This window comes from Prinia subflava, chromosome 4, assembly GCF_021018805.1.
Source record: "Prinia subflava isolate CZ2003 ecotype Zambia chromosome 4, Cam_Psub_1.2, whole genome shotgun sequence".
Lineage (NCBI taxonomy): Eukaryota > Metazoa > Chordata > Aves > Passeriformes > Cisticolidae > Prinia > Prinia subflava.
Genome location: NC_086250.1, coordinates 8,971,731 through 8,999,386, shown reverse-complemented (window position 1 = coordinate 8,999,386; position 27,656 = coordinate 8,971,731). Strand labels below are relative to the sequence as shown.

General features: G+C 43.8%; 1 long non-coding RNA gene across 1 annotated transcript; it reads left to right on the top strand.

The window, feature by feature from the left end:
• Positions 1–17,211: 17,211 nt before the first annotated feature.
• Positions 17,212–27,038, top strand: LOC134549615 (uncharacterized). The gene is made up of 3 exons (XR_010080148.1): positions 17,212–22,025; positions 23,528–23,625; positions 25,115–27,038. It is a non-coding gene; the product is annotated as an uncharacterized LOC134549615 (long non-coding RNA).
• The last annotated feature ends 618 nt before the right edge of the window (positions 27,039–27,656 follow it).

Sequence of the window (27,656 nt, the reverse complement as noted above, 5' to 3'; positions counted from 1 at the left end):
TTGCCAGTATGTACATTTCTGAGTAAATATTATTGAAGATACTTCCATGAGCGACACAACTTCTTCTGAAAGCCAGACGACTTTTTCTGGTTTTATTCTGCAGTTGACAAGATGATGTCTGGTTACAGTAGAGTAATAAAGTAATTATTCCCTGATAAAATTATAAGGCAAGGCTTCATTTTACAATTATCCATGAACAGAGCGAATGAGGTGATGTTGTATAAATCAGAAAGAGCATTTGGCAAATGTCAATCACTACAATATATTGTGTCAAAGGGAAAACTGGCTTAGATTTTTAAAGACTTGTGCTTTTCATTTTTAAATTGATTTAATTTTAATTTTGAAACCAAAAAAACTTGACAGAAAAACTCCATCAAAACCAACAAACTAAACCCCCCAAAGCCAAGACCAGTTTAAGAAGACTTTTAAAAACAGCATATACAGCAAAAATCCTTTCCAGAAAAAAATTATTGGGACCAGGAAATCAGGACCACTCCTGGTCAGACTTGTGCCTTACCCATTCAGAATCAGTGGTCTCTTCAAAGGGTTTATTTTATTTTCATAATGTTACAGCACATCCCAATCTTCCACTTTAGTCTACTGCTTGTTTTGTGATGGAAAATTGTCCTTCCACAAGAGCAGCAGGAGCTTTAGTTTTATAAATATCCACCTCCGTGATCAAGATTTATGTTTATAAAAATATTTATACTTTCCTCTAGGAGAGGAAAAAGTATATTTTATAATTAGGCAGGAGCAATAAACAAGATGTGCGATTGCATTATTAGCATGTGTGAATTCAGAATAGGATGCCCTGTGAAACTTTGCTTGGGAAAAAAACGTCCTGGGCTTGCACAGTAGGTGACTGTTAACTTGCCAGCTCTTGCCAGTCTCAAAATACCAAGATTTACCATAGCAGTTCACCATGGTCAGAGCCATTCCCCAGCCGTGGGCACTCAGGTGTTAGTTAGGTCTCACTGAGCCTCTGACAGTGAAACATCTGTGATCCCTGGGCCTTCTCCATGTGTTCTCCTCTTCCAGACAGGTCAACATCACAGCAAAGAGATATGTAAAGAAATATAATTAAAATATAATTAAAAGGAAAGAGCATTAGAGAGATTTTTATTTATGCATCTGTACTAATATGTCCGTGGGGATATGTGTTTATCCTCAACAACAGGCTTACCTTCTTAACTTCACTGACTTTCATGATTACCAAATATGCAAATTCATTAACCCAGAGAGATTAAAATGTATTCTACAAATGTTTCTTTATGGCTGAATTAAAATTTATAGCCTTTTTAATAGCCCCTAAGATTAGAGAAACTATTACCTACTAGTGCTGCACACCAGAGTTACATTCTAGCCCATAAGATAAAAGCAGGTGCTTTGCATTAAAATTCCTGGACACCACCTCTTACACAATAATTACACTGAGGTTTAGTCTTTGGGTGCTGCTACTTTGAATAAGCAAACTGAAGTTTGTTTAAGCGCTGGTTTAACCAAATGAGGTTCAGAACATGGTCTGGAACCTGCATAAGAGTAGGTGTTGGTTAGCCAGGGGGTACAATTTGCAGTATATTGCAACATGTGTTACTTCTGTTCAAAAGGCTTTTTGTTTGTCCGTTAAGTTTTGTACTTTTGAACAAAATAATGCTAGTTTGCTGTCTTTTCTGACACTGGGGAAATGCTTGTGAAGTCTTCCCCTTAGTGAAGTGCCAGTAATTAATAAATGTCTTTTTCAGTTTGAGCGTTTCTGTTAACAGGGTACAGCCATTATAGCAATTAGTGCATACCAAAGCAGGCATGAAGCCATCACCCTTTAAGAGTGAATTTATGATCAGCTGATGTGGTTTTAAGTGTGTAATGCTCCCAAAAGTGTTAGTCCTGTCCTCCCTCTACTCACAAATACCGAGAAAAGAGTCCTTATTGTGGCATTTCTTTCCTCATCCTCTGTGGACAAATGTGATCTGCTGGGAATGGCCCATAAGTCCCCAAGGCAGCTCAGAATACCCGAGGCTGTGACAGAAACAGCCACTGTGGGGTCAGCAGAGAATGAAACTGCCACGAGCACCCGCCGGATCCCTCATGGGTACTAATCCCAGCTGTAAATCCAGTGGGTGCTGAGTGAAATGGGTGTGGGTGGGTGATGATTCCCCGAACCCCAGAGGGACTTCTGCTTTGTCTGTACCCGCTGTCCTTTGTCATGTGTGACCACATGAACCTCCCTGCACGGATACCCTGTGGCAGGGACCTGTTGGATGGATGACTGCTGCTGGTGGATCTTGCCCTGGGTGCTCAGCCTCATCTACAAGCTCACAATCAGCAGTGTGGGATGGCTTCAGGCCCAGTCAGGCCATCTGCATCTCTTAGAGGCTTTAAATAAGTCCTGTAAGTCACTCATCACCTTCAGGCCACACTGCTGTGTGAAGGGAATGTCGTGTATAGCATTCAGCCTTCTGCAGGCTGGCTCACTTTGGCACTCTGGGTGCACAGAGGATACACCTTACCCTCAAACCTTCCAAACAAGCAGGAGCAGAGGCTCTGTGCTTGCAGGCAGCCTGTCAGCATCTCACAGGTGCAAACAGCTCCAGTGTTCAAGGCTAGGCTTAATTTGCTGGGTTGTCACTGGCCTGGTCAGGTTAAGTTTTGTGATGTGCCCAACACAAACAACATGTGGTTGGCTTGCCCACTAACACTTAGTACTCTGTATACACCCGCAGTCACACCCACTATGCACGGGATACAGATTTCTTTTATAGCTGTGTTTCTCTCTGCTTGTACTTCAGCACTTTTCCTGGTGACAGTTTTATTCTGACGAAAACCACACTCCTGAAGAGCTGCCACAGGAGGGCTCCCGTGTTTAAGGTTTCCAGATACAAGCACATTGGCAGAACATGCAAAGGGCTTTATTCCCTTTCACTCCTCCCTTCAGCACTAGGGAGGTCTGGCTCACACATGTCAGGGAACAAACTGTTGTACTTTGAGCCACTCACAGTGGCTGCTATGACCAGGCTATGTTCATAGCTCAGCTCACCTTCCATGTCTGTCCCATTGTATCACTGTTCTCCTGGCCTTCACCATTTCCTAATATTTCCAAACTTAAAATCCTGGTGTGGTATCTGGATGGTATTCTTAAAGAACCACAGGATGGAGGCCTGTAAAATGAATTTGCCTAATTCACTTTCACCGGCTGAAACAACTTCTCTGCTCCAGCTTAACCAAATGCAATAGCTCTGTCTTCCTGGTCTTCTTGTCAGATAGGACTGATCCTGCTGGATCACCCTGAAGCAGCTGAGTGAATCAGAAAGGAGTTCCAGGAATGCTACAGCCCACTGGTCTATTCAGTTTGTCCATGGGGTAAGAGAGCTCAGCTATGGCAAAGGCTCTGGCCTAGGATCCTCACAGAAAGGTTTAGTTCCTCAGATTGGTTTCATGAAATAATTTCCTGTCCAAAGATGCAAACACTAAATGCCTTCTTTGGAAAATTCTAGAAGATAAAGAGCAGAAAAAAAAGAGATGTGGAAATGTGAACTACTATCTTTTTTTTTTTCTCCTTCTTTTTTTGTATGAAAATTTCTAGCACGTCTTTAAACTTCTAACACAAAATCTTTCCCATTTCTTTCTCACTAAGTCAGTTTTTCTCTAGACTCAGCAAAACAAGCTCCATTTATTAATATGGGCTTGTCCCAAGATCTGGTTTTGCCAAGTCTTGAGCATTAGAAATCCCCTAAAAATCCTTTCCTTCTCATCCATCCTCCTAACCTTCCTCTCCCACAACATACACAAGGCACTTCCTTAAGGTTTGCTCTGAGATCAGAGTTTCCTCAGGATGTTCAGCCTCAAAGCTTAAGAAACACTGCAACACATTAGTCACCTCCCTCACCACAGTTCCCAAACACCAGCAAGCCAGACTTCCAGCTGATGCAATTCATCAGCATTACCCTGTCAAATTTCACTGAGGATCTGATCCACAGCCACTTGCTGGCCTTGTTTTGTGGGTAACCAGAGAGGCACTGTGTGCAAACAAAAGTGGGAGAAACTCATCCTGTATGCTTAGGGTCATCTGAAGATTAAATTTTTGCTAGGAGTCAGATACAGATAAAAAGAAGGGGACATGTTTGTATGCCTGTTATTGAGATTTGTAGAAATGTGTTGATAATAGTATTGTCCTGTAGGAATATCTCTTTGCCTTTTGTGTCCCACACTACTAGAAACAACAAAAGCACGCACAAGAAACGTCAACAGAGGGAGTACATACCACATGATATTTACTTAATCATGTGTGAGAACTCTGGAGTGGATGTAATTCACCCAAGGTGAATTAATTTTTTTTCTTTCCCCTTGTGTCTTCTCTAGATTTCCAGGTTCTCAATGCCATTTGCAGGAGGATAGTTTGTACAGCAGAGCTGTGGTGTCTGTCCTGACGTGGGGCAGCTCCTGCCCCTCACAGCACAGCCACAGGGTAGGGCCTGTACGTGTTGCTTACGCAGTGGTGACCCTTACATTCCTCTGAGTAACAACACACTCGTGTCCCCAGCACATTCCAAAAGGATAACTCTGGTGCTGTGGTAAAATGCTATCTAACTCCATTGTCACCCAACTCAGTACAAGCAAAGGGTGAAATCAGGAGAGATGCATCAGAGCAAATCTACAGGGAGTCACATCCTTAAAAAAATCCTATCAGCTTCCTTGTCAAAGCCCAGCTGTGATTTCTGCTGTGTTTTTCTCACTGGATGTGCAAGTTAATATATTCCTAAATAATTTTCCAGAGAAGTTTTGTTTTGTTTTCCAGTTTCACAGAATGGTCGAATGGATTTTCCTCGGAGTTTCTCCCGGAAGCCATTGGCTGAGCACAGTGATGGAAAATTTCAGCCTAGAAAGTAGAACCTTTCAGAAACTCAGGAGCAAGGGAAAACACTGGACTTGGAACAAAAACTGTTTTGAAGCCTTAACTACAATACTACGTCAACACCCATGTGGGTGCTATGGTACAGACATTGCATTGATTTACACACGCGAGTTTTGAAGCTGAGGCAATCAGTGTTAGTTATTTTATGGACCAGTAACACAAGAAAAACAGAAGATGCACACAGCTGGGTAGTGCTTCTGGCCTGATTTGACTCACCAGACTTTCTCAGGAAATGCTTGAGCGTGTTTCATTCAGTAGGTACAGCCGGCAAGCCTGGACAGAGCAGCCCTCCTCTGTTTGATGTGGTTCCTAGGGCTTGCACATCCTTTGTATCACACGGGCTTGTGGGCGCTCAGGGCAAAATGAAATTGGCTGATGATTAAATGGCAGGCAAATACGGTGGCACCCTCCAAAAATCCTCTGATACTCTTAGAACATACAAAGCAGACCCTGGGTGACAAACTCACCTCTCAGTTCACTCCCTGAAACCACATGATGGTGCAGAGGGTGAGAAGGAGGAAATCTAAGGCAAGAAACTTGGTAAGCACTCATGGAATTTAATCCTCTGCAGGGACACCTTCGTTCATCTTCTGTATGAGAATCAGGAGAGAACTTGCTTGTGGGGGCAGGCAGCAAAATCAGCCTGGATGTGTGAGGTAGCCTTCCCATTTTGCTTTTCACCCTCTGTGAAGAACTTCTGCTAATAGGTAAGAGAGGGTTTGCTAACACAGCCTTAGCCACTGGATTGCAGCTCACACTGCTTCATATGGAAGAACCCTGAAGCCTAATTGTGCAAGAAAAAGTGCTCGTAGAATAGCAATTACTGTGTCCTTCCATGCTATGGAATGATTGTTGCTCTCTTATAATACCAGCAGCAGCTCAGGAGAAACCCATTTGCTGCTGATGCAGTTTGAAGCAGGAAAAATAGTTAACTTAAACAGAAGCAATCTAAACAAAGTGGACTTTGACCTCAGTGGCCAGAGCTCCTGTGTTAATTTACAGCTTGGACCACCAGTTGCCAAGATGCTTTTTAGTCTTCAGGTTGGTAAAGCGGTTTTGGGTTCTATGCAGAAAGTGGTTATTTTTTTTGTACGCTTTGATCTGTAATGGAAAAAAAAAACCCTTTTCATTTTACATTTAAAAAGCAGAATATCTAGCCATTCCTTTGAGAGTAGGAGAGGGATTGATTCTTGCATAAGCTTAGCATAAATACCCAGAGAAGAGAAAATGTATGTTCCCTACCCTAAATGCTTGTGGTTGCTTCGTCATTCCTGTTTCCTATAGAGGGTGCCCTTGTTTCAAAAATTCCCGTCTGGGGTTTCTTCTGTCAAAGGGTTGCCTTTAAAGCAGGTCTTCAAGTTAGGTGGTCCAGTCCAGTTAGTAAATGCTAAGCAAGGTAGAAGACAGCATGATTAAACAAGATAACATTACTTATTTTCTCTGCTGTGCAAGTCAAGAGCGCTGCAGACATTAAAGATCAGGAGGCAGCAGCTGCTCTCCTTGGAGTCTCTCATTACACAGACCCTGCACAGAACCTCACCAACAGGCTAAAACCACTTTTCACAGTTTCATTCTTTCATTCCTTTGAAAGGGAAGAAGCCAAAGGACTGTTTACATTTGCACTTTAAAGTCCATTTATACAAAAGCCTTCCTCTTTGTACTGAATATTGGAAAGAAGCTGCACCTGATATTTATAAGACTTTACAACTAGGTGCATTTTAAACAAACCAAATAAAGTACAATCAAGCACGGGATAGGTTTTTCTACTCTCACATTGGCAGAAATGACTCAGTGCTGGAAGAGGAGATGCTTGATCTCTGCAGCTGTCCAGCCCAATAACCTGCACATGATATCCTCCTTCCTGCAGAGCCTTCCATTTAAAAGGCAGCAGGATTAATATCCTTGAGGAGATGCTGGCACAAAAGGCACAACACAGCCACTTTCCATGCCTCTCTTCCCTTCCCTTCTTCCCTTCACTGTTTCTGTAAAAGATGAAAATTGCCATCACCTGTCCTCAATAGGTGTCCTTCTCCTTCACCAGCACCTGGTGTCATGAAGCCTGTATCCCAGCTCTATCCTGACAGTCCACATGGATGCATTTTTTTAAGTGCTCAAACTTGAATGATTTTAAAAGGAGATAGCAACAATGATGTCAAGTTCCTGGAAGTACAGTGTTGGCTAAGCACTGTCAATATTTGAGAATCTTACAGCTAAACATGTCTGCATCTGCCTTAGAGAAGAGACAGTTGACCCTTCAAGCATTGTGGAAACCCACCCCACCCCCAAGATTCAGCTGCAGGCTGAGGAGAAACCAAACTCTCCCACCGCTTCAGTTTCAGGCTGCTGCATTTGCAAGTGACACTCCTGGCTATGATTTCTGCCAGTGTTCAGCAGCAGCTGTGCCCCCAGCTGGGAGCTTTCACTTTCTATTTTTGAAATCAGTGAAATCAGGAGCATATGTGGCCTATAATTTACCATGTATTTTTAATAATAAAATCCGCTCAGCAGCATATCAGTCTGTAATTCTATGCAGGAGATGCTTTGCTCCCTAGGAGATCCTTTGTCAGGGTTTTATATACCTGCTTTTATTGAGGGACTGATGTCCACTGCGATTTGCCATCATCAAAGTGTACAATACATCACACAAAAGCCTAAATCATACAGAATTTGTTGCCCAGGACCAGGCTCAGAAGGAAATAAGTGAAAATAACTTCTCACTTTGGTGCAAAATTGGAAATGGTTGCATGAGAGCCAGTTGCATCTCAGATATTCTCTTATTCCTGGATTTTGACAACAGTTAGTGAATAAAATACATTTTGATTCACATTTTTGAATATAAGTGGTACGTTCATTTAAGTGCACATGAATTTTAAGCATTGTTATATTTTCAGGTGGCAACTATTTCTGGCTAAAAGACAAAATGTAACAGGAGAAAGAGAAAGAAAAATAATATAAATAATGTCTGGCTAAGCATGAAAAGAAAACTGAGATGAATGGCAGAGAAACACTGGAGGGAATATAATTTTTTCTTGCCAGAAACAAGAAGACAAGTCTTGGGATTTACAGAGTCAGTTCATAATGTTTTGGGTTTTTTCCCCTTGCCCCTTAGAATTAGGACTACTTTTTTCATTTCAGAGAGGTGTAAACCACATGTGCTACAGCCTAATCTGGGTGTCCATCAGAACTAGGCCTGCTTCTGACTTAGGCTACTCTAATGCTTACATCAAAAGGTTTTGGAATAATTTTTTGTTGAAGTCAGTAGAGTTACATGTGTAGCCTGTAAGAAAAGGTAGAATGGCAAATCACACAGGTCTTGAAAGGGACGCAGCATGTTTCAAACATCTCTACGCAGGCAGGTAAACAACTAATTACATAGCAACCCTTCTGGTGTTCCCATGTGTGTAAATGTTCTATTTTTTGCCAAGGGAACTGTTTATGTTAATTGTCTTCCTATGTGAGTTTAAAAGGCTACCCAGAGCTTTCTGTATTCTGTCCCAGGGGTGCTTAGAAGACTTGAGTAGGCTTATGAGGTTCTGTTTAGGAATTATCTCTGACATTCAAAGAGTGCCTGTTTTGATCTGCTGTAATCAGTTAAGCCTTTAAGGTTTCCCTTGGGGACCATCCATCCTTCTCTGAAGTGCCAATGCAGAGGATACATGTGCTCCTGAGGTGCCTCTGACTTGCAAAGGCACCAGGTCTTGCAAAGGTTTCTCACACATTCTCTGTACATTTGGTGTCAGATTATGTCCAACAGGCTTTCCTCTTCCTGGAGATGTTATGTGGATTCAAACGTGGTCAGGTCTCCATCCCTGGTGTACCTGATGATGGCCTTATTGTCACTCATGGAATGAAACTGAGCTGTGGTTGGTGGTGATCTTCAATAACCAATCAAGTTTATATTCAGTTTCTCAGTAGTGTTTATATTATATCACTGCACTATTTTGTAATTGTTGTTGCTGCCTGGAATTGAGAGTGGAAGGAACAGAGAAATCCTGCCTACCTACCTGTGCAGAAGTTGTCATATCCCATTTATAATTTCACTACAATACTGCATGGAAAACACAAAAATAAGTGTTCAGACAACTGTTTCAGGGCCTTACATCTAGGATCTGTGAAATTATGTCTTTGATTTGGAGGCTTGAGTATGAATGAGAAGGGCAATGAATTCTGTTCTCAGGACTAGGATGTCCTGGTAGGACAACCAGGGAAAGCTCCCCAAGCTGCTGCCTAGCTCATAGGTATACAGAGAAGCCTGCATCTAACACAGAAGGGCCTATGCCTTTCAACAGCTCAAATTCATGTGAAATAGAATTGTGTCAAGCAGAAAAGACTCAGTCCCATTGGCAAACACCAGGAGTGGAACAAAACTGATGAGAATGATGTAGACAAAGCTGCTGAGTTGAATATCTCTAGACCTTGAAGCCAGTTGTTTTCCCAGTGCAATCTTCTCTGCTTTGAAACTTCTGGGAATGGTATTGCTGACAGGTTGAACCCAAAGGTCAGCTGGTGAAAAACAAACACAGCCTTATAGCATCATATTTGGCTTCTGCTCAGTCATCAAATTGTATTTGTGTCTTATTCACTTCTCCTCTCAAAATATTTCCAGTTTTCATACTCAGCCAGTTGTCTGTAAAACTCACCAGTAGTCACTGTTGCACTGGGACCAGTACTGCTCGATGTCTTCCTTAATGGCATGGACAAAGGGATCAAGTGCACCCTCAGCAGGTCTGCAGGTGACACCAAGCTGAGGGGGCAGTGGCACACCTGAAGGACATCCAGAGGAACCTGGACAAGCTTAAGAGGTGTCCCATTGGAACCCCATGAGGTTTAACAAGAACAAGGGCAGGTGCTGCACCCAGGTCAGGACAACCCCTGGATCAATCCAGGCTGAGTTTGAGCAGATGGAGCAGCCCTGGCAGAAGGACCTGGGGGTGCTGCCAGCTGAGAGCTGCCCATGCCCTGGCTGCTGGGACCCAGAACCCCCTGTGCTGGGCTGAGCCCCCAGCGTGGGCAGCAGGGGAGGGGGGATTCTGCCCCTCTGCCCTGCTCAGGTGAGACCACCCCCATCACCCTGCAGGGCTGCCTCCAGGCCTGGGATCCCAGCACAGGAAGGATGTGGAGCCAGTCCAGAGGAGGGGCACCAAGGTGATCAGAGGGATGGAGCAGCTCTGCTGGGAGGAAAGTCTGGGAGAATTTGGATTGTTGTGCCTGGAGAAGGACAGGCTCCAGGGCACCTTTCAGTAATTAAAGGGAGACTATGACAAAGATGGAGGTAAACTTTTTATCAAGGCCTTTTGCAACAGGACAAGGGAGGATGTTTTTAAAGTGAAGGAAGGTCAATTTAGATTAGATTTGAGGAAGAAATGCTTTACAATGAGACTGATAACACTGAAATAAGTTGACCAGAGCGGTGGTGGATGCCTCATCCCTGGAAAAATTCAAGGTCAGGTTGGATGGAGCTCTAAGCAGCCTGATGTGGTTGAAGACATCCCTGCTCATTGCAGGGGAGGGAGGAGTAGCTGACCTTTAAATGTTCCATCTGATCCAAACTATTCTATGATTCTATGATCCCTGTCCAGGGAACCACTTATTTACAAGAGCAGTGCTCATCATTCACAACCATCTGCTCAGTTCTGCTCAGAACTTAGTAAACAAGGCTCTGGAGAACCAAGCAAGTGCCTTAGCTTTTACAACATTAGACTGTTCTGCTCTAGCACCATCTGATGTAGATATGGTCAACTCACTTAAAAGACAGAAGTGGAAACTGAAAAGTAGCTTCGCTAATAATGTCCCATGCTTGAGCTTGCTTTGGCAGTGGAATAGATAAGATAATAGAGCTTTTCCATCTCTGGTTTCTAAAGTCACCATAGGATTCAGGAAATGGTGAATCAACAGGTGAGCAGATATTTCTGTATGTCTCTTTTGCTGGCTCCTTTACTTGCTCTGTATCTCCTGGTTACCCTGGGAATAAAAGAAAACCCCAAAACATCTGATGCAAGCAGCGAGACACAGAGGTCTGAGACAAATGAGGCCAAATAAAAATTTCTTATAACACACTTCAGAAGGTAATTAATTCTGAGCTGTGCTTCAGGTTGTCTGGGGTCCTGGTTCAAAAATCTTCCTGAATCAGGCACACGAAATCAGAAATAGAGTTTTCATATGTGTAAAATGCCTTCCATATTGATAGCAAATTGATTCTTTCAGACCATCCTTCCCAGAGGTGGACATGCATGAGGGTTGCCTGATTTTTATTAGTTAGGACAGGAAAGTATAGGATTAGTGGTTGGTGTAACAGTTAGTCAAAGTCCTGGGATACCTTGTGTGCAGAGATGCACTCAGCATTGCCAATGCATGAGAAAACTCCTGGTTTTTGAAGCCTGAAGCTTTCCTAAACAGAGGTTACCAACTGGTTTTAATTTCTTTGACAAACACAGAACTACAAGGAGCTAAGAAGAAAATAACTTAGTTATATTCACTTTTTGATGTGAGGTGGAAGTTCAGCTCATTTTCCTGGCAATGAAACAGTCTCAAAGCAACCATTTTCTGTGTCCCATTTATAATGATATTCTAAGGAGAAAAAAACAAAAACAAAACCAAAAAAACCCAACAAACAAACAAACAAAAAACACAAACCAACCAACCAACCAAACTAAAAAACCCCAAAAAAAAAACCCAAAAGAACCCATCCATCTCATAAAACGTGGCTATGAGGTGCTTAAACCCTCTGGTAAAAGAAGAAAGAGGAATTGAGGTTGAAGTTTGGGACAGAGACTTCCAAAAGTCAAAACTACTGGTAGAAAAGAAAGAATCCAGATCAAGGTACCCCTTTTTTATCTCCTGTTATGCCAGGAGAAGCTACTACTCTGATGAAACAGTGGAAGGGCAGAGGTATAGAGCAGACTCTGAGTAGAACTGTATGTGAATACTGATGTCAGCAGCAGGTAAAGCAGCACAGGGCAGAAGGTTCCAAGTTGCTCCAGTCAAGCTGGCACATCCACATGGCACAAAGCCTTTCTGTGATACCAGATCAGGTCCAAAAGTACAGCTGAGCAGCCTCAGCTCTCCCGCTCATTCCATGGCGCGGTAAAAATAAACCCATTGTACCACCAGGGCTGAAATGCTGAGCCATTATTTTTCTTTCATAATGTCTGTTTCCAAGCTGGCTGTGCCTCTGTGCAAGGTGTAATGTGGGTAACATTCACTGTGAAACACTGGCAGTGAGTGGGTTGTTTTCTAGGAGGCTTCTTTGCTCACTGGCAGAAAGAAAACACCTCCTTCACACCCCCACACGGGCTCTCCCAGAGGAACAAAGAACAGAGCAGTGCCTTCTCAAGACATGCACTTGCCAGGTCTGTTCTTTAACAGCCTGCAAGTCCCTGGGAACACCAGGAGCACTGCCTAGAATGCCATATATATCCTACAAGATGCATTAATTCGTGAGTGTGCCATCCTCCTACTCAGACTGTGCCTGCAGCCTCTTCTGAGACTGTCCCAGGGAGAAACTGCTCCTGGCTGCATGTCCAGCAGGAGTGTGACATCACCCAGGAGCGCTGACAATGTCACTGACTGGCTGGAAACTGTGACACTGGGAAGCACAGTCCCTTTTTCTACATCACCATTTCCACGCCTGGCTCTGCCCAGGGTGTCATCTGCTCAGCAGTGGATCTAGAGAACTCTGCAAAACAGAGCTCTGCCTCTCACAGCAGGGGCTGAGCCCTGCATTAAGCCTTAAGTTTAGGAAGATTAAAGAGTAAGGAATATTAGGATCTTTTGTATCCTACCTCCCTTTGTGCAAGCAAATGGCTCCTAAGAGGAGACAGAAGACCTCACCTTAAGCACTTTCCAGAAAGTAAGCAAGCAAGCCCCCCTACCCAGGTCTGCCTGTTAATGTAAATTGTCAGGAATTATCCTTTTAAGAGATAAAGGGGAGAGAAGGAACAGAGAATATGATTATGCCTTGCAGCCAGTTTTAGAGGGAAGCTGATCTGGGTTTGGCATAATACAGGCTCAAATTTCACCTGTAAAAGCCCTGTAGACATTAAAAAAGTATTCATTATCCACCCAGACACAAAAAACTCATTATGAACTATTTTTCCAATCTTGCTAACTATGTTCCTGCTGAAGGACAGTATTACCTGCTTCCTTCAGATTGCTTGCAGCTCATGGGGGTTTGTATTTAATGACACACAAGGTTCTTGGTTGGGCTTTTCCCAAATAACCATGGACCTACATGTATGGATTCCTGATTCTTCTTTAAAGTGTTCAGATGCAACATGATCCCAAGACCTGTCCATCTTTGCCATTTCTTGGGTATTCACACATAAAAATCAAGTGACATTTTGACTATAGCCAGAAGAGTTCAATTAGAGTCTGATAGTCCAAGGGAGGCATTTTCCACATTTCTGAATATAAAAAATCCTGTGCTGTCTAATAAAGGACACCAAATATCTTCCATGATCTAATTTAGCCATTTTTCTATAATTTCCCTCCTGCACGGTAGAGAAAGGTCTATCTTGAATTTAATGATAAATGTAGACATCCTTATTAAGGCTTAGCTGGACCCTATAATTAGGTATTATTTCAATTGTGCTTACACTCGTATTAGCATTTTGTCTTCAGGATGAGATGTGTTGTAGCTGCCTTTAACCATGACATCACAGCTGTTAGCACAGCAATAACGTCCAAGAACCACAGACAGCATTTTTTTCTTGAGCAAAGATAGCAACTGTGCCTCATGGTCAGATATTAAAAGAAGTTTTGTCACTTAATTTTGCAGGGCACAGGTATGACCCTGTGTGTGCTGTCTGCCAGTTATCTCCAGGCTGAAACCAGTGTCCTGCCATCTGAAGGCACCAAGTCTGTCTGCCTGCTGTGGTCACAACCCCCTGCAGCTCCGGGCTGGGGACAGAGTGGTTGGAAAGTGCCTGGTGGGAAAGGCCCTAGGGGTGCTGGTTAACAGTGGCTGAAGATGAGCCAGGTGTGGTCAGATGGCCAAGAAGGTCAATGGCACTTGTCTTGGATCAGCAAAGGTGTGGCCAGCAGGATCAGAGCAGTGATTGTCCCCCTGTACTGGACACTGGTGAGGCCACACCTCAAATCCTGTGTCCAGTTCTGAGCCTGTCACTGCAAGATGGACATTGAAGGGATGGAGTGTGTCCAGAGAAGGGAATGGAGCTGGGGAATGATTTGGAGCACAAACCTGATGAGGATTGGTTGAAGGAACTGGAGGTGGGGCTCAGCCTGGAGAAAAGGAGGTTCAGGAGGAACCTTATCACTCTCCTGACAGGAGAGCTGGTCTCTTCTCCTAGACCACCAGCAGCAAGACAAGGGGAAATGGCATCAAACTACACCAGAGGAGGTTCAGGTTGGACATCAGGGGACATTTTTTCCTGGAAAGGGTTGTCAAACATTGCAACAGGCTGCCCAGGGAGGTGATAGAGAACCCATCCGTGGAGGTGCTCAAGAAACGACTGGACTTAGTGCTTTGGTCTAGTTGATGTGGTGGTGTTTGGTCAGAGGTTGAACTCAGCCTTTAAAGTCTTTTCAAATCTAAGTGATTCTGTGACTCTGTGGCTGTGTGGACAGGACCTTATTGAGGTAACACCTGGCTTTTTTTGGTTGCATGACTAGTCAGAAATTTCTACCCAAGTTACACCACTGCAGAATGTCTCAGCTTCTCTGGGGCTGCTCTGCAAAGGCCTTACACCAGAGCCATGCTGGTAGGAAGGAGGAAGTGTGTGGCACATGGCAGGGAGTTTGCTCTGGAGCTGAGCTTCCCAAAGATGTGGCACATTCTTACTCTGTGAGCAGGTTAAGGTGTCCTTTGGCTCGTGCACATGGGTGACAGCTGCTGCCTGTTCTATCAGAGCCAAGTGCTTTTGGGAACCCTCACTCTAAACATGTTGCAGCTTTTTCCTCAAGACCCAAAGGTAACTTGGAACTACATACTTTTACTAAGGAACATAACTCTAGCTTGAACATGTTCTTCTGTGGAGCTCTAATTTAACAAAACCAGGCAATGGCAGTAAGCAATGCTTAATAAAACAGCTTAACACTACCCAGGTGCCCACAACAGAAACAGAGTTGTAGGGGAGGATTTTCTTGCCATGGCTAAAGGCATCCTGCACTGAAAGGGTTTTTCCCTGTGCAGACTTCCTCAGAAGAAAATAGGGTGGTAGACTCAACAGGAGACAGTAGATGCATCACCTCTTATCTGGAAACCCCAGTTCCAGAGTGGATGGGTGGCAGACGATTTGGTGCCAGGCAGTAGGAGATGGTCCCAGAACCAGAGAGAAGCTGTGATGTCTCACCAAGTGAAGTGCCAGCCCTGCACTGATGGACTGTGAGACAGGAGACAGCTGAGGGAATTTTCAGCCAGAGATTGTGAGACTTGGCAAGTCTGGGGCTGGCGCTGCAAAGCTGTTGCAAAACTAGCTTGAGGTGACAGCGTTGTGTTTAAAGAATCTTGTATTTTTTTGTACTTAAAAAGGCAACAGAAAAATCACCACCCTCAGGCTTTCTTTAACTTTACAGTCATTTGTAAATTCCAGCAAAGCTGTGTTTCAAGGTAAGGGCAAAAACCTAAGGAAGTGATTGAAGGATATTTGATTGTTTTCCTTTTGGTCTGTGCCTCTCCCACTAGGTGGCTGAATTCCTATTAAAGAAGTAGCATGGCAAACCTTTGCACATACATGCATCACCTGTGAGGATTAATACCAATGTTTTTCAATATTATGTTTATTTCTCTAAAGGGCATGGAGGGAAGCAGCAAGGAAATCCTCAAGTGTGAGAAGTATTTGGAGGTGGAGCCCCTGCACACTCTACCAAAGGTTCTTTCCCTCCGTATTGTTCTTCTTCTCCTTCACTTGGTCTCTATCTGTTTTTCCTCTTGAACCCTAGAAATTTTCTTTTCCCACAGGTTTCTATGCTGTATACTTACAATGCTACGATTTAGGAGTAGGAGAAGAGAATTCCTATTTTTAGTTCCAGCATATAAAATGTTATCTGGGGACAGGTCATTTTGTCCTAAGTGATTATGCAGAAAAAGGATATGGCAAGAAATCAAACCTTAGAAAGGATATTCATGTGGTTAAGGCATTAGCCAGTTAATTCTTGAGATTTGTGTTCCTTTTCTGGCTCTCTGACAGCCTCCTTAGGCCCCTCATGGGTTAATTTCTGTTTCTCGCTTCTCTTTTTGCAGTATGGGGATAATGCTAACTTATCCAACAGCTTGGTGCAATGGGGATAAATTAATTACTCTGTGACAGATTTTCAAACACATTAGTGCTTGCTGGCACAACAAAATCTTTTATGTAAACAAATACCCCTGGGAAAACAAGAGGCTGGATTTAAAGATTGCTTTTGAGATAAATTCCTACACCAGCACTCCCACCATGGGCACACACCCACACCAAAGGGAGAAAAAAGGGGACAAATGTATGGTGTCATGCTTTAAAGGTCTTGAAAATCAGCCAAATCTGTGAAATGTTAAGGAGACTTAATGCAATACTTATACATCCTGGGGCTAGTTCTCAGGAATGCTGAGTACCCTCTGCTCCCCACTGACTATGAGTTGTTGGCATTCAGCAGATTCAGATGGAAAAGAATAATTTAGTGAACAAAGGGCACTTGAATTAAGTTTTATTCCTCAACCTGTGCATTTTCACAAATGCAAAAGCCCTTAACCATAAGAAGTTCCACAAAGCTTAACTGCTGTAGCATCTGCATGCTTGGAGATCTGTATTTTAAAATACTAAACCGGTACTGATTATCTCTTTTCTCCCTCTCTGATTGTTCCCCCAACCCATGAAAATGTCTTTGTGTGGCTCCAAAGAAGGCAGCCAGGGAAGAGAATAGGGTGAGGATTTCACCATTATTTTCTCAAGATGGCCTTGGGTTTCTCCTTCTCTCTCATATGAATCCTGGAGTCCCAAAGCTTCAGCAGCTTGTAAGCACACACCAAAACCCACTGGCAGATTGGAATCCTTCTCCATTGCACCCATTTTCCTTCATAAGATGTGGAGAGAAGAATGCGATTTTCCACTTGGTCAAAACCAATGTGACAGCTTTGAGTTGCTTGGAAAAGCAGCTGGTTTATTTCTACCTGAAAACGGAGTTTAATTCCTTTCTGATTTGAGACAGCTTTTAAAACTCAATTAACAGTAACACTTGGCTTTTGAGGATGTGTTTGAACCGATGGTTCCCTGTCTCAAAACATGTCGCCTTTGAGGAAGTTTACACCCAGACCTGAGCTCGGTGTGGAATCGTAGATAAAGTCTTTCCTTTGAGTGTGTGTGGGATTTTATAGGTGCCAAGTGGGATTTCATAGGTGCAGAGTGGGGATTTCATAGGTGCGGAGGGCCGAGGTGTGATGGTGGGAGCTGCTGCTGAGGGAGCAGCGCGTGGCCGGACGTGGCCTCAGTGAGGCCGGCCGGGCATGAGGGCCGGCCTGACACTCCCCTCTCTGGCAAAACGTCCGGCTGGGCCTGGGTGGATCAAAACCCAAGAAACAAACCAAAAGCAAGCCCGGGCTGAAAGGCACACAAAGCTCGTGCCCAGAGCGCGAGCCCCCATCCCTCATCCACGCCTCACGGAACATTTGCTGGGAGCAGTGCAAGGGAAATGCCGGAGGGGCCGTCAATACTGCCGGCCCTGTTTACCAACCAGGGCACGCTCCCTCGGCTGGGCCACACCGCCCCTCCTCGCCGGTGACCAGCTTTGCCTCAGACCCACCTCAGAGCTCTGTTTTTTTTGGCGGGGCCTGCGACCCCGGGCAACCCAGCCCGGTGTTTGAGCCTTGCCCAGCGCATTGCAGAACGGAGAACACACGGGTTTTTGTTTCAAAGATATTGCTTAAAATAACTCCATCTCTAGAAAGTTGAAGTTGGACACCACCCCCTTCCATCTCTTTCACCTCACTCTCCCCTCTTTGCACAGCTGGGGCTCCCATAGGGACCTAAAGACAGCTGTGCCATGAGGATCTGGTTATCATTGCTTATTCCCACCCCCACCAAATAAAAAGAAAAAAAAAAGTATTTCTTTCCCTGGGCAGCTGCACAACAGCAAGTGTCTGTGAGAAGAAGGGGGAAAGTAAAGCATTGGCTGAAAAACATCCCCTGCTCCCTTTCCACCCCCTCCCCCCGTCATCCTGTGCTCTCTTCAAACACGTTTTTAAACATACCAGTTTTGGTCTGGTTTCCTGGATGGCACATCTTCGTGTCTAGCTGGGCTCCATCCATTTCCTCATGAGACAGGGTAGAACCAGGGTGACAAGATTGATGAAACGTCTTGAACGAGGGGAATGGGTGAGGAAACTCTCCCAGGAAATCAGTGGAAATAGGGCAAAGGAGTACTTTTATTGAAAGGCATTGAGCAAATCTGTTTCAGGAAAGAAAAGGTAATTTATATTCTAGAGACATAATTTGGCATTTCCTCTTGTTTGTCCTACCAAAATGATGAACTGACTAGTTTCATTTTATTTTATTTATTTTTTATTTTAAATTCAGTACCTGAATTTGCCCATGTTTCATTTTCTTTTGCGGTTTCGAGGTGGGTGAGTTAAAATGCCTGCCTCACCTAGAGTTCAGAAGCAACCAAGTTACTTCCACTTCTGGAGGGTCCTATATTTTATTCCAAATTGGCACAAGATCTGTTCAGTTATTCTTAGCCTTCCTGACACCTTTTTGCTTTTGTTACATTAATGCATGGATGTGAAGAGGGAAGGGATTCTGGCTTCTGGATCCTGTTCCACTGAGCTGCTAATTCACATTAGGAAAGGTCAAGTCTAATAGAGCACTGCCTTATGCTGAGGCCAAGAGGAAAAGCAGTTCATTTGAAAACTCACTTTCCAGGTGTATTAACCCCTTCAAGTGCCATTAGGCTACGTATCTGTCACAGCAGCAGCTCTTTTATGGAGGAGCCCAGATAAACTGGCTTATTTCTCAGCTTTCAACTCCAATTCTCTCTAGCTCAGATCAACTCCCTGCTACGTTCCTACTGCTGCTTAATCTCACCTTGTATCAGGCTGTTGCCTGCCAGGACTAAAGACTCCCCTCCCTACTAGGGTGTGGAGTCTGTACATGTCTGTTTATTTATCAGGACACTCTATGCAGAGTGAAAAAAGGCAGCAGAACCAACTAAACAGGATCACTTTTTTTTTTTTTTTTTTTTTTTTTTTTTTTTTTTTTTTTTTTTTTTTTTTTTTTATAGGCAAATGCAAAGGTACCTTCATGGGTGCAATTGGAAGAGTTTTGCTTCTTGGAGAAAGCTGGAAGGGTGAGGTAATACCAAACATAGGGGAGTTGATCTTTGCTACTTGTAATCCAGCTGTGAAATAAAGGACCTGAGTAGCCTAGAGGTGCTGGCTTCTGCTTGACACCCTACATATGTGATTGTAAAATATGATGACAAAGAGAGGAAGGCTGGATGGCTGCTCAGAAGGTGCTTAGGGAAATAGAAACAAAGTTCATCAGCTGACCGACAGAAATACATCTGTTTATCTTGAGCAGAAGTAAGAGGTATGAGCAGTGAAAGAAAATTTGCTTTTGTTGAAGAAGAGAAATACAGATCATGGTATTTGGCCATAACACAAAACCTGAAGCTGATTTAACACTTAAAGAAAACAGAACTCTGGGCTCAGCCTCAAGAGAAAGAACAAACAATTTACTTTTCAGTCTCTCTCAGTTCAGACCGAGTTAAGAAATGCTTTTCTGTGACAGGGACAGTGCATGATCAACAAAACAAAGCAAAACTACCACTCTGGGATTGTGGGTGGTTCTGCACAGAGCTTGGTACTGACCTGACCTCTGTAAGGGGAGAGCCCCAGGCAGTCTAGTGAATGTAGATGCACAGCCAGCATTGGATCGCAGTGCCCAAATGAACTTGTTAAAATACAAAAAGACTGCAAAAGGAAATGAAAACAAAACAAGAGAGATATCCCAGCTGTGTGTATTCTACTCTTTCAGGATGTCTACTTCTACAGGGAACCTTTCTCCTTAACCTCAAAACAGTTCATTTTCAAATCTTTTTTTTCGAAGAGGAGCTACTTTAGTGGTGGGTTTTTCTTCTAAACATACGGTCTTTAGTTTATGTCTTGCAGTGAGACTACATGTGCGATTTTTAAATATATATTTCTATGCACATGGGAACGTAACGATTCCTGAATCATTTAATGGAAGCTGTGTATGATGACCTTTGCAAAGCTTCTCTGGACAGTGGCAATCTCAAAACCTAGAGCTAGCACTTGCATTGGCACAATACACCAGATGTCACTTTCCTCACAAATAAGGACCAGTGAGAAGCCACACTGACCAGGTGACACAGTGGGAAGCAGCGGTGACATTTGCTGGAGAGGAAAGGCATGGATCCTGAGTTGGTGGCACACGGTGCTCCTGGTCAGCACTGCCCTTTTCCAGGCACTCTGATGCCCCACGAGGCTGGCAGGCACCCTCCCTCCAGGAGGGGAACTCCCTCAGTGTTGGCTGGGAGAAGAAATTCAGGTCTTTGCCCTGTGTCCTTCGAGAAAACAAGAATCTCTCAGTTTGCGTTTATGAGAAGATTTCACATTTGATTCCAGCTGGAGGGAAACAGAGAAAAAACACACCCTTTCCTTAGCCAGGCTGGAGGTTGTCTGCACACACAGACTGGGACTGTAGGTTATTCCACAATGGTTTGAGTATGCCCCACTTCCCAGCCCTGCCAAGAAAGTCTTGATCCCAGGGGAAAGCAGCACATCCTTGGGTGTGAAGGCCTCAGAGGTGGGCAAAACATGAGGAGGGGCTGAGACAGGCTTTGTGCCACTTCATTTGGCACAGCTGATGACAAGGTTCCCCTTTGGCTTGCCAGGAGGGGCTGCTGCCTGCAGAGCACCTTCAGTGTGTGGCCCAGCTGTGAGAATGTTGGGAAAGCCTGCTCGGGGCTTTCGTCGCCGGTTATTGGCTTCATGAAGGCCAAGGCATTTTTGCGCAGAATCAGAAATCCTAGAAAGAGTCCCAAAGCACAAAGTTGTTCAAAATCTGAACTATTTCTGAGGGAAGAGGCTGAGTGTAGGCTGTTATGGATGGAGGATGCCAAGTCTGGACCCAGACACAGATTTCATGAGAAAAGCTCACATGTGAGAGTGCAATCCCTTCCCCAAAGGAAATAAGGGTGAGATATGCAGTTCAAATTTTGCCACACCTTTTGTGTTTATAAATGTGAAGCTCCAGGTGAGACATCTCTGCTTAAATCAACCAGGGACTCCCCAGGTGCAGGCATAGGACAAGAGCCAGCAGTCCAGCTGGCCTTGCAGCCCTCTCCAGCTTTGAAGGACAGGATCTGCTTTGGAGAGGAGTGGGAACTCAGATGGGAAGAAGATGGGAACCAAAGTGAGCACAAACTGTGCAGGAGTGGGAGAAAGCGGGAGGATTGAACAGATGCCCAGTTCTCACTAGCTGTCTTTAACATGCTGCTGTGAGTAAAACACCTGAATAATGACATTTTGTGTCACCTCTGTCCTGCTCACCTTTCTGCTGCTCAAGAAGGGAGCATCTGTTACAGCATCTGGTCTGCACTAGTGGGTGTGGTAAATGGTTTCATGTAGCACCAGCTGTGGGCTCCAGCAGGATTATGTTTAAACACCTCTGTGCTGTTTTCTTTACCTTCTATTGTTGTCCCACATCCCGCCAGTAAGGCCAGGAGGAGGGCAGGACAATGAGATGCAGAGCATTAACGATCCTGATAAGAACCAATGCTGGATGCAATTCCCATTTCTCATTACTATGCTACTGTAGCTATGGTTTGGCTGTCCTCCTGGCCTTGGCAAACACGATCCACTTCATCTCCTGCTTCTCCTGTTGGCCGGGCTCCCATCCTCCTCTTGGCTCCTGCAGCCAAACTCCTGGCTGGCTGCAGTAATCCCACATAATATTTCACGCAAATTTATATGAAGCCCGTTACAAAGCTCAGCAAGGAGACACTGTTTCTTTTTCTTGATACAATTAATCACTTGTAGCTCTGCTCCAAAGACCAGCCTGTCTCCTGTGTAACTGCTCCTTTCCGTCAACTGGGCTGAGAAAGTGCAGTACCACCAAGGGCAGGGAGAAGCCCGTCTCTCGATCCCTTTCCCACAAAATCCCAGGTGAGATCACTCTCCTGAAAGGCCCCCTGCCTCCCTCCTACCTGTCTCACACAGTGCTGGAGCGAGTGCTGGCACAGACCCCCACCTTGCCCTGCAGCCCACCCTGCCTCCCTGCAGCCTGGGCTGCCCTCCTGCCTGCTCAACACCTTGGTGAACACACTCCAGCTGCTCCCCTTTCTCATCCTGTTGCTGGGAATATTGCACGGGATTGCTCTTGCCTCCTTTGGTTTCCATTACTTCATGCTGTCTAGTTAATCTTTTGATGCACAACTCCTTCTTCACCCCTCCTTCCTCCCCCCCATCCCAGTCTTTTCAAGTATTTCTAGTGTTGTGGCTGTTTTGTTTTTGGTTTTTGTTGTGTTTTTGTTTTTCTTTAAATACCCCAGAAAGTTAACCCACAGTCTAATGTTTCTGTGGCTAAACAGAAGACCCAAGTCTCTGGGCTCGTCAATCCAGGACCTCACACTAGTACTGAAATTCAGAGGAACAGGGAGAAAAAACTGGATCTCTTTTCAGCTTGTAACTGTGGGTGTCCACTCCTTCACTTGATACTCCCTTGCTTGGGTCCATCTGGCACATTTCCCACTTTCTCCTCTTCCTCCTTGTTTCAAGTATAGCATCAAGAAAGAAATTAACAAACATATGCTTCACAAAAACCTACATCTCCCTTTTTAGCTTTGGGCCTAGAAAGCAGTTGAAAGATGCAATCTGTTTTCTGCTACTCCTACAAAATTTGGGGTGGTCTTTGGGTTCAATAAGCGATAGTAAAGGAAAAAGTAGTTTAATTATGTGTTCAGGAATTCTTAAGACAAATGCTTGACGAACTGGCTGTATTTATTTTTCAAGCTAAGTACCCAGAATGTCCCATTTTTCCTCCCAGAATAAACTCAGGCCATGTGTGGTAAAAGAAGGAAACTAAATAAGAAGTTGGCCTTTTTCTCTTTTTTCCCACTCCACAGATTCATTATGGGAACGTTCTGTATTCTCTGAAGCACAACCACTGATTGCTGTTAAGTGAAATACTCTTGCCCAATAGCTGCGGTTCCTGTGTTCAAAGCATATTTACAAGTTCCCAAGGAATTTGGGGAACAAATCTATTATACTCCAGAAATATTTTCCAGTTGTCACTGGCTTACCTGCCAGAGAAGTATTTCCTCTCAGCAGAGAGTTATCTTTCACTGACTCTCCAAGTTGATGCATTTCAGGGATGTATTTGCAACCTGAGATTAGAACAATAACAAAACCAAAGGGAAGGGGGGCAAATCTATCAGGCAAAACTATTTCTGGAGGTCAAATTTGCATGACAGCTTTCTCACACTTTTTCTTTTTATGATACAGTAATTTCCTTCTAAATTGATCCAGTATCTGAACAGGCAGTAGTACTTGGTGGCACTTATCTAGAAATTATGGCATCAGAGTGAATAAAATGTTGACAGAACAAACTGTGGGAGAAAGCCATGGTATGAATCTGATATTTATCCAACACTTCATCCTCTGATCAGGAAATCTCCAAGCCATTGGCTTCCCGAGACTGAGACAGCCTACAAAGGGAAAGATCACACCTAGAAGAAATAGACACCTGTTTCTTATGGTTTTTTTGGTAAGTAGATAATGATTTCCACTGCCAGAGACATGATATGAGGTCTGAGGAACCCTTTTTGCCAGCCTCATTTCCTTATTGCCAAAGCTACAAAATCATAGTGTGTGTCTCTGTATGTGTTGTTTCATTTTGGTTTTGGTTTTATTTCTTTGGGTTTTTGCGAGGTGGGTTGCGGGTTGTTTATTTTACAGCAAAATACTTTTCTGTCAGTTCCTTTTTTTTTTTTTGGTTATTAGACATGTATTTCATTCACACAATTTTCAAATATTGCAAATTTACATTAAAATAAAATACAAAATAAAATATTTTAAAATAAAAATTATAAAATTTTATAAATAAATATTATAAAAGAAAAGATAACTACTTTTTATATATTTGTAGAGCACTATTTACCACCTTCAGGAATGGCCTACACAGGAGACTTCTCTTTGAACAGTTAAAAGTAGAGAAGTGAATTTTCAGGGCAGCCTTCATAAAAGGAGAAGGAATTGAAACTAAGATATACAGTGCCATATATTTTCGCTGACGTGTTTTTGGAGGATAGCAATTTCTTACCACCCTTTTAGTAAAAAATGCCACAATCTTTTACATTAGACTTAGTCCTGACCAAAGCTGGGATTAAAATGGTTATTACAGGACCTTGAAGCAGTCAGAAGTTTGGGGGAGACTTGCTTGTATATTTTCCTTAAAACAAGAATTCCCCTAGAACACCAAAAGGAGTTCCAAAACTCCAAAGCTGGGGTTTATGAGAACCTGAATTAAAGTAGATATCTTTTTACAACATAGAGAATGAAAATGTTCAGGTTAACAAGTATGAAAATACAGGAAATTGACAATAATTCTCTGTGCCCATTGGAGGAGGTGATAATTTTGCTCAGGTTAGCTCAGAGCATGACAGGATTTTGATGTGCCCCTCCTGCTTCCTGGGATACAGCAGCTCTGCACAGGCTCCTCTGGGTCCCTGGAACAGCTCCTCTCCTCCCATCACCTGGGAGGCCTGGCTCTGTGCCTGCTGTTCTCAGCAGCCCATGATTTTCTCCCTGACTCAGAGCTGATGTTTGCTGTCCCCCTACCCCAGGGTTTATCTGTTCAGATTCTCTCAGGGAAGAAGCAATATTCCCACTTTCCCTCTTGTCCAGCAGTCAGGGCAAGGAAAAGAGGCAGCTCTCCTTTCTATTGCCCAACCACTCCATCTAAAATATACACCCCAAGGAAGACTGCCTTGCACTCAGAAATAATAAGTTGCCAACAGACAAAACCAGAAGCTTCCTGCTGCAAGACAGAAAAAAAAATCTTTATTTTTTGTTCTTTTAAAACAACATGTTCTTTAGAGAATACAGCTTGGTGTCCCCTCTTGCTTCCTTCAGACTCCAACCTATATACCCTGCTCTAAGTGTCTTTTGCAGGGTAACTGCCTGGTAAATGTTTTATATATTGGAAAGTTCTTCAAGTGAGAAAATTATGCCAGTGTCTGTGTTGTTGTCTCCAGTGTTAGATGGAAAATTGCAATGACAAGCTGTGGCACCTGCATTCCTGCCTGAAGCCTGCCTGAGAGCACCTTCAAAGGTGAATCACAAGAGGCCTGCTCTTCCCAGAAGATTTTCAAAGATATTTTTAGGATGTTTGAGGTTTTTTCTTCTTGTGTGGTAAAGGGAGAGATAGCATTGCCACAAGAATCTGTTGATCTCTCAGCTGGAAAGGAGCAGTAATTGTCTTTGAACACCGAGGCTGGGGCTCCTAATTCCTGGGGGTTGAACGCTGCCAGATGTGCTTGACCTGGACGATGCACAGGGAACTGAGGAGGGGCTCCTGAACGTAAACCTGCCAGTACAGTGTGAGAGGAAGTAGTTAGCCCAGCCTCTATTTTTGAGCCAACTGTGTGTGATTTCAGGGCTACCCAGAGATTTAGCTTAAGTGCTGTCTTCCGTACATCAAAGCTGTGAATCCGGGCTGGATGATAGAGAGAGCCATGGTCTGAAATATGATCCAGCATCCCCTTCAGACATGCCAGGAGGCCCATCTATTTACTTAACATTTTTATGAAAGCAGTTGGGAGGAAGAGCTTCTATTTGGCTGGAGAGATTTATTTATTTAATTGCTCATATTTATAAAAATAAGTACAAAAGAAATGAAAAAATGCCACTCTTCTGGTGACAGAAGTTACCAAAACAGTCTTTCAAAGATCACTGGCAACACCAAAAATTCCCTGCAAAACATAACCCACCACTATTTGTTTCTGCTGAGTTACCTTTACAAATTTGCCCTTTCTGCTTCTTTTGCCCTGAGGTCATAATATTCTTTTTCCCAAGACAAAAGCTAAGCTTAATCAGGCTTCCAGGATGCTCATCAGCAGAATCCTGGGGAAGACTGGAAGCAGGAATATGCAGGACCTCCCCAGGCTGAGGACAGTGAGGAGAGCACCCTGGAAAGCTGATGTGCTTTCAGAGGCTCTATCTGATGTCAAGTTGTTTGATGGTGAGGCACCATGGCAGTTCAGAGGATGGAGGGGAGTTTCAGGGGACAGTGGCTGCAGAAAGAGCACCTGGCAGGACTTTTAAATAGAAAGCACATTCTAGAGCAGCACATCACCAGCTACAGTACTGTACTTTTGCTTTTTCAGTATTCTGGGAGCCACAGGCTCTGTTTGTGAATCTTGAGTGTTTCATATCGTGCTGTAATGATTTAATATCCCATCTGTCTATGGACACTGACAGAAAATTCCCCTGGGCATAAGCTCTGGCAATTTGAGAGGTTATTTCTCCCACAGATGACCCATCCCAACACAGGGCACTGCTGCTCTGTGGCAGAGATAAAAGAACGAGCTACAAGTTGCCTCGCATCCTCTCCACCGATAATCTATTGCACCCAGGAGAAGGAAAGCTTGAATTAATTGGCCCCTAAAATGAACAGCCTGAGCCAGAGACATATGTCCTGTCCCACCACTCCCTCTGCTTGGCAGCCAATCCTGCCAGATGGCCCTGGCCTGGGAAAGCCACGATGCACGAGAGGCTGTGCCTTGGGTATCCAAGCAGAGGCAGCTGGCTGCTGTGCCGAGGACCCCACGACAGCCACAGAGCCCTAATGGAACAACACGCTTCTCTCCACACCAGCACTGCTTTGAAGAGCTTTTTGGGAAAACCAGACAAGGTTATTGCCATGTTTCCAGTAAGAAAAAGAGTTCACATTTGTTGAGATGTTAAAGGATTTTGGCCAGAAATGAGCCTGTAGTTATTTGCACAATTTTACTTGTACGGACACCCAGGTACAGATGCTTTCATGGAAACTCTGGCTACATAACTGTATTAATTTTGTCTGAGTCCACAGACTATTTTTGGGAGCTTTCAGAAACTTACAGGAAGTATTTTTCATTTTCATTTATGTATATATTTGTTGTTATTTTTATATAATAAACAAATAAATGGAGACAATTTTACTTTGCCTCTACTGGATCTCATGTTAAGAAAGAAGGTGTGGTAGAGGGGATAAAAATCTTCGCTGAACTAATTCCAAAACAAGGCTCATGGCAACCCAAAGTTTGAATGCTCTTTCTAGAAAACCTGGTCTTAAGAGCCGTGGGCTCCTCTGAGACTGCCTGGGCTACTGCTTGTGTTGTGGCAAAGCAAACAAACAAACAGAGTAAAGTAAAGATGAGAGGGTCCACTGAGATTTGGGTCTTTCACTGTCTCTTTCATGAGTAATGAATGGGGTGACCGCACAGACTTGGAAAGCCTTGCAATGCTTGAAGCTGCTGCTGACTTTCAAGCAGGCAGAATGCAGGTTTATCTGGGATTCACTGACAGTGTTAGGGAGGCTTCAAGACAGACCAGGAGTTTTTATTGCTCACACGCAGGAGGAAAAAATTTAACAGCTGCTCTTTACTCTCACCAGTGGTATGTAAGCAGAAACTTGAATTATACAAGAGTCCTAAGAAACTCCTGGAAAGGCTGTCTCCCCATCTTGGCTGCTTGGGTCTCTTTTATGAGTATGAACTCAATTCTCAGCAGCAGTAGGGAATCTCCTGTTCAGCCTGA